This window comes from Helianthus annuus, chromosome 8 (genome assembly GCF_002127325.2).
Source record: "Helianthus annuus cultivar XRQ/B chromosome 8, HanXRQr2.0-SUNRISE, whole genome shotgun sequence".
NCBI classification, from domain to species: domain Eukaryota; kingdom Viridiplantae; phylum Streptophyta; class Magnoliopsida; order Asterales; family Asteraceae; genus Helianthus; species Helianthus annuus.
In genome coordinates, this window is record NC_035440.2 from 102,541,491 (window position 1) to 102,547,783 (window position 6,293).

Consider the following 6,293-nt stretch of genomic DNA (forward strand, 5'->3'; position numbering starts at 1 on the left):
TGAAAGAACAGTTGTTGTTTGATGTAAAGAATTTGAAAAAGTCATATGATGTATTGAACAGACATGTGAATAGTCTGGAGAAGACTAACTCTGAAAGAGAGAAAGCTTTGAAGATGATGAATGCTACCATGATGACAAAGCAGAAAGAGATCAACTTGTACATAGAAGAATGTGCAAAGTGGAAGAAAGAGTTGGATAGTGAAGCAGCTGAGAATGAAAGAATCAGAAGATTGCTGCAAAGTTACAAAGGTTGTGACTACATAATCGATAGAATTTATCCAACAGTTGAAGGATTTGGAGCGTTTAAAGGTGAAGAAACAAAGCCAAAGAATAAAAAGGATACTGGTAAGAAACAGGGTGTATGTTATAATAAGTGTCCGCCTCCAATTTGGGAAGGGTACTCACCTAGAAAACCTAACGAGGAAGAACTAAAACAGGCGGTCAATATTAAGCTAGAATCCGAGATAACCGATGTTTTACCAGACAATATTGATGTCACGTTCACAGCGTTCGACACAGATCATGAGTCAGAACTGATAAAACGAGTGGTCGATCAGGTGTTGGATAAGGATGAGGAGTCAGAGTCAAAGTCCGAGTCTGAAAGTTCGTGTCAGTCAATCGGGAGTTCGAGTTCATCCGAAAAGAGTTCAAAATCGTCGGGAAAACGGGTTTATAGTAAAGAATTTTTGTTGTTAAAATCTAATTTGAGTGATGAAACATTTGAAGTTGTGTATACTTTGAATGGTTCTGACAAATTATATTTTAATAAAGAGTTTCCAATAAGAGGTGTTAAAAATGAATTGATCAAAAAGGTTTTCAAACTTACAGAAATTAATATTTCTGAAATAAAAGATTTAAATCTTAATGGTAAACCTAAACTTTACACCTCAAGAGTTCAACAAAGGTTAAACAAGAAAAAGAGTATTCTGGTTCTGGTTTTCAAAAGAAACCAAACCAAAATCGTAGCTACAAAAAGAAAGGACTTGGTTTTATTCCACCTGAAAACTATAAAAATGAAAAATTTTCTAAAAATACAAAATTTGTTTAAGGACCATCTGCTGAAGAGGAAAAGAAGAGCTCATTCTGGAGACAAACAAACCAAGAATTTCTTGCCGAGAAGAGAAAGAATGGAGCTTATGTGAAGAAAGAGACAAGAACCTGTTTCCGATGCAATGAAGCTGGTCACATTGCGTGGAACTGTCCGAAAGCGACAAACACAAAACAGGGAGTTTCTGGAAAACTGAAACAAGTTGTTGTTGATAAAACCGAACCACCAACTGAAAAATTTAAAGTTTTCAAAAATTCAACATTTGAAGTTGGTGAATGTTCGAAGAGATTTTACAGGCGAAGTGTGAAGCTTGACAACCAAAAATGGGTTGTTAAGAAATCTGAGGTAAAATCTGGCAATGAATCTGATTCCACAAAATCAGAGGAGCCACAGTTTGATGAGAGTGATGAAAACTTAGTTCCTTCAATGGATGATGAGAACTTTCCACCATTGAGGACTGAGAATTTTAAACGAAAGGTTGGAAAGTCTGAAATCTTAAATCAGGGTTATTCTGAAAAGGATAATTTTGATGTTGAGAAAGCATTTAATGGGAAAGTAAAGAAAATTTTCGGAAAAATGGTTGATGGGAAGGTGAAAGGGGTAAAGGATTTCTACGCTAAAAAGAAAGCAAATTACACCCCAACTAAATCCGAATTGAAATCACCCAAGGCTGGTCAGGCTTGGGTGGACATTTTCTTTGCTTGAAAAACCTGACTTGCCGGAGATCCCAAGTTTGTAATCGTGGATCAAGAATCGGCATCTTTCATGTTTAATAAGGTTGTTTTTGAAAATACTTGAAATTGTTAAAATTTTACAGGTTGAATGACTATGCCGGAGCTTCCAGGTTGGTAAGTGCGAAGCAGGAATCGACACTTTGATGGGTAAAATGTAGATGACTCATTCCTACAATTGGTATTGATTGGTTATATCTACAAGTGGTTATTCTTACAAGTGGTTTAGAGGTTGCTTGATTCCAAACAGTAAATCAAGGACATTAAGTTGTACTTGATTTACTACATTTGATAAAACTGACAAGATGATGAACCATATCCCCGTACTTAAACAAGTGGTAAACTTACAAGTGGTAAAAACAAACTCATTTTCCGGAAAAATCATTTTGATTAAAACAAACTTAAGTGATTTGAAATCTAAATGAGAAAATGGTTTGTGAAAGGGGGAGTTCAGATTGTTTATGCCTAGTGAATGGCGAATTGAGGCAATTTGATATCGGTTGTCATGTTTCTGTACAGTTTGTTTTGAATTTTCTTCAAGTAGGTCTAGAGCTTAGATAGTTTTCAAATTTCTTTAATGTGTTTGCATTTTAGGGGGAGTAGAAAATTTCAGAAAATCCAAAAACATTAGAAAATTTGAAAAAGCCAAAAACATGATAAAATTCAAAAATGAGTTTCGTTGTGAAAAGAGGAAATGATAGTACATCAGTGGACTGTCACAACATGCTAAAGAATTGGAAAGTTAAAATGTGATAAACAATCTCACTGTGGATATGCCAGTAGGTTTTTACACATTTTGTAGATTGTGACGAGATATAAACCTAAAAATTCAAACTTGCTTATTCTGTGGGGAACAACATCTTGGATATATAGGTAACCCCTGAAATCTTGTTTGAAAGGTCCCTTATTCTGAGATACTAGGTCTTTATGCTCAGTGATATCTGGGGTATTATCCCGGGACTTCTGCTGTATGGAATTACTGACCTAGTCCCCGGATAATGCTTTCTGCAAAAGCTTGAAACATAGCTTCGCCCTCAGCATGCTGATGAAACAATAAAATTGATAGTCGCTGCTGTTGAAATCAAAAAGATCCTCTAAAGGGGACACGCCGAAAAGTCGAAGCCGTCATCTCTCTGCGTATACGGAAGTATCGACCTGAGCTCTCACGGCCCTTGCATTTAACCCGTGAACAAATATCATCTGTGGTATACTCACCTGTAAGACTGAATATTGGGATCTGGATACGGGAGTATATTCAAGTAGTGGGACACACGGATAAGTTTAAGTTCTTAAAACATTAATATCGTATCTCGGAACAGTTGAACTTTGTGTGAAAATTTAAGTGGACAAATATACTGACAATCTAGGTGAATTGTTTAGAACATAAAATGAAATAAAGCGTAACGGTGTTGGTGACTTGTCTCATAAACTGATATGATCATCTTACACGAACTCACAAAAATATTGTTTGTAAATATTTCTTTACTGCATTTCATGTTTCTTTATTATAAAATCCAAAAAGATTTTCAGTGTGTTTTAGCATAAAGTTTCAGAAAATCCAAAATGATTTTTGACAACTGGTATTGAAAAGCAGATTTTCAAAATTCCGAGTGCTAAACATGATGAGCAATATTTGAGGGGGAGTGTATGTTTGGAATTAAATGTTTTCATATTCTAACCTTTCAAGTGGTTCATCAAAATCTGTGTTTGTTTTGAAGGAAAGTCTGAATTAGTGCAAGTTTATATGTTTGAAATATGTATGTGAGAGAAATTTACTTTGAGGTAGAGCTTATACAGGTCAAGTTGAGCCAGGTTATTCGTTCCTGAGATCCGAGCTAGATGAGAGCCATGTTCCAATACCTGAGGACTCTGATTGGAGATAGCCAGGCAATGATCTTGAGACATGAAGAGCCAAGCTGATTGATATTGAGAAGATGTTAGATGGAAAGCCAGACAACGATCCTAAAGCTGATGATGCTGATGAACTGAAGAAATGCCAGCATATCGCAAAGGGGAGTCTGAAGACCTGCAAGAAAAGATTGAGAGATTGAAGCCCAGAGACAGATCAAGACTGAAGATGCGAAGACTCGACACTTAAGACTCGTCAACATCAGAGGGGGAGTCTGTTAGTGCATACATCTGTCGACTTCGTCTTGTATCGAGTCTTAGTCTTAGAATGTTAGATTAGGGCACATTGTACGAGATTTCCCGACATGTTCGTATGTGGGAAACCACTATGTTCATATGTGGGAAACTACTATGTTCGTATACGGGAAACCACTATGTTCGTATGTGGGAAACTACTATGTTCGTATGTGGGAAACTACTATGTTCGTATGTGGGAAACTACTAGTTCTGCTTATATGGACATGAGTAGTTCCGCTTATATGGACATGTGTAGTTCCGCTTATATGGACATGAGAGGTTCCGCTTATATGTACGTGTACATAAAAGCGAAACCACCTACATTATAAATACCACATGAGCGAAATCATTTGTAACGTTCTTGTTTTCCATACCGAGGTGCTGCCGGTGTGAGATTTGGTTGTAAACGCTGTAATATCAATCAAAAGTGTGATTTAAGTGAAGATCTAGCTGTTTCTACGTCAGGTACTTGTTTTCCGCACATGTATCTGATCAAAACTCCTCTGATAGACTCGTTCGGGTCAGAATTCGATCCTACAATACCACCCATGGAAAACCCTACTAGGCGTATGACAAACCAATAACGAGCCACTAATCATATTGAACCAATCACAAGTTGTTAAATAAAATCATCAATTATTAAGGAAACGTTACATCAATAAGTTAAAATGAAAACCAACATGTTCAGCGGAAGCGAATAAAAGAAATCATAGTTTAACTGTTTCAAATCAAATGTATGTAATCAATAAACCCATCATTCGTATCCAATTAGCACGACCCATGACCACTCCAGCTACTTCAGACAACAAGTTCCAAATCCATATAATCTAACGACCTGCGAGCATGCAACAAGTGTATCAGACAACGCTGGTGAGTTCATAGTTTTACAAAAACGTTAGTTACCAAGCGTTTAGTTAATCCGTTGAATTTAAATCCAAAAGTAATGTTGATAATAACCTGAATACAAGACGGCTTCTGATTATTTTTCCCTTTCTCCAATGCTCCTATCAAAGCATTGATCATGACTAGGTCATTAGTTCAACACCCGTCCTCCCAAGTACGGGGTGAGGTTGCCAAACCTAAATAGTGCTACTAACTAATACCATGTTACCTCCCCGGTAACCAAACAACACGGAGGGACTTTAAAGGTGATAGGAAGAGTATATTATCCAGCATTCCCGTTTTTACCCAAAAGACTTATCCCTCCCTGGGATACCCACTGACTGTCCCAACCACCGGGACGCATGCTCAAGAGATGAACTCACCTTAGTTTTGCGCGGTAAGACTAGTTACGTGTTCAAATTGCTCAAAACGATCCTAACATGGATACCATTAACAATCAGTCATGTATCGCTTAATCTTTACATTCTACACACACATTACACAAGTAGGCACCGTATAATATCATGCAAATTATCAGATTATGCAACTAAACACTTTGCAACAAACACCATGCTTTCATGTACTAAATGTTTTGAATCCCCACCATGTTAATGATTCACCGGGTTCCATTTTAAATATCAATTTACGACACTAAACGTCTACTATGTAAACGAACACTTGTGCTAGAACAAGCCCTAAACCCGAGTGCACAATTTGTAACGCGAAGCCTGATGCGTGTTAGGTGTAATATATTTTAGATGTATATTTTAAGCCCTTTTTACACTTTTTAGCCAAGTTTTAAATTTATAAAACCCCCACCATGTTAATGATTCACCGGGTTCCATTTTAAATATCAATTTACGACATTAAACGTCTACTATGTAAACGAACACTTGTGCTAGAACAAGCCCTAAACCCGAGTGCACAATTTGTAACGCGAAGCCTGATGCGTGTTAGGTGTAATATATTTTAGATGTATATTTTAAGCCCTTTTTACACTTTTTAGCCAAGTTTTAAATTTATAAAACACGATATTTACTAACACTAAACACACATATGGGCAAGTGCACCCATCGTGGACGTAGTATAGTGTTGGTAAGATACCGAGGTCGTCCAAGGACACAAGAGCTTTTAGTACCGGTTTATCCTCAACGTCTAATCAAATCAAAAAGTTAGGAAAAGGTTTTTAAACTATGAAAATCAAACTAACTAAAATGCCGAGAAATAAAATAAAAATAAAAAACAGATAGACAAGATGAATCACTTGGATCCGACTCGTGTGTAGTGTAACCTTTGATTATTTTCGCACTTTTGCACTTATTTAAGAGATTATCTTAGTTATTGTAGTAGGCCCCTCTTTTGAAGGCGACGTTACCCTCAACTCAGTAGTTTGAATCAGCAAGGATACAATCCTAAAGGGTCGGATTATTGAAAGATAATTAATTAAGTTATTAATGCATAATGTGGTAGGCCCCTCTTTTGAAGGC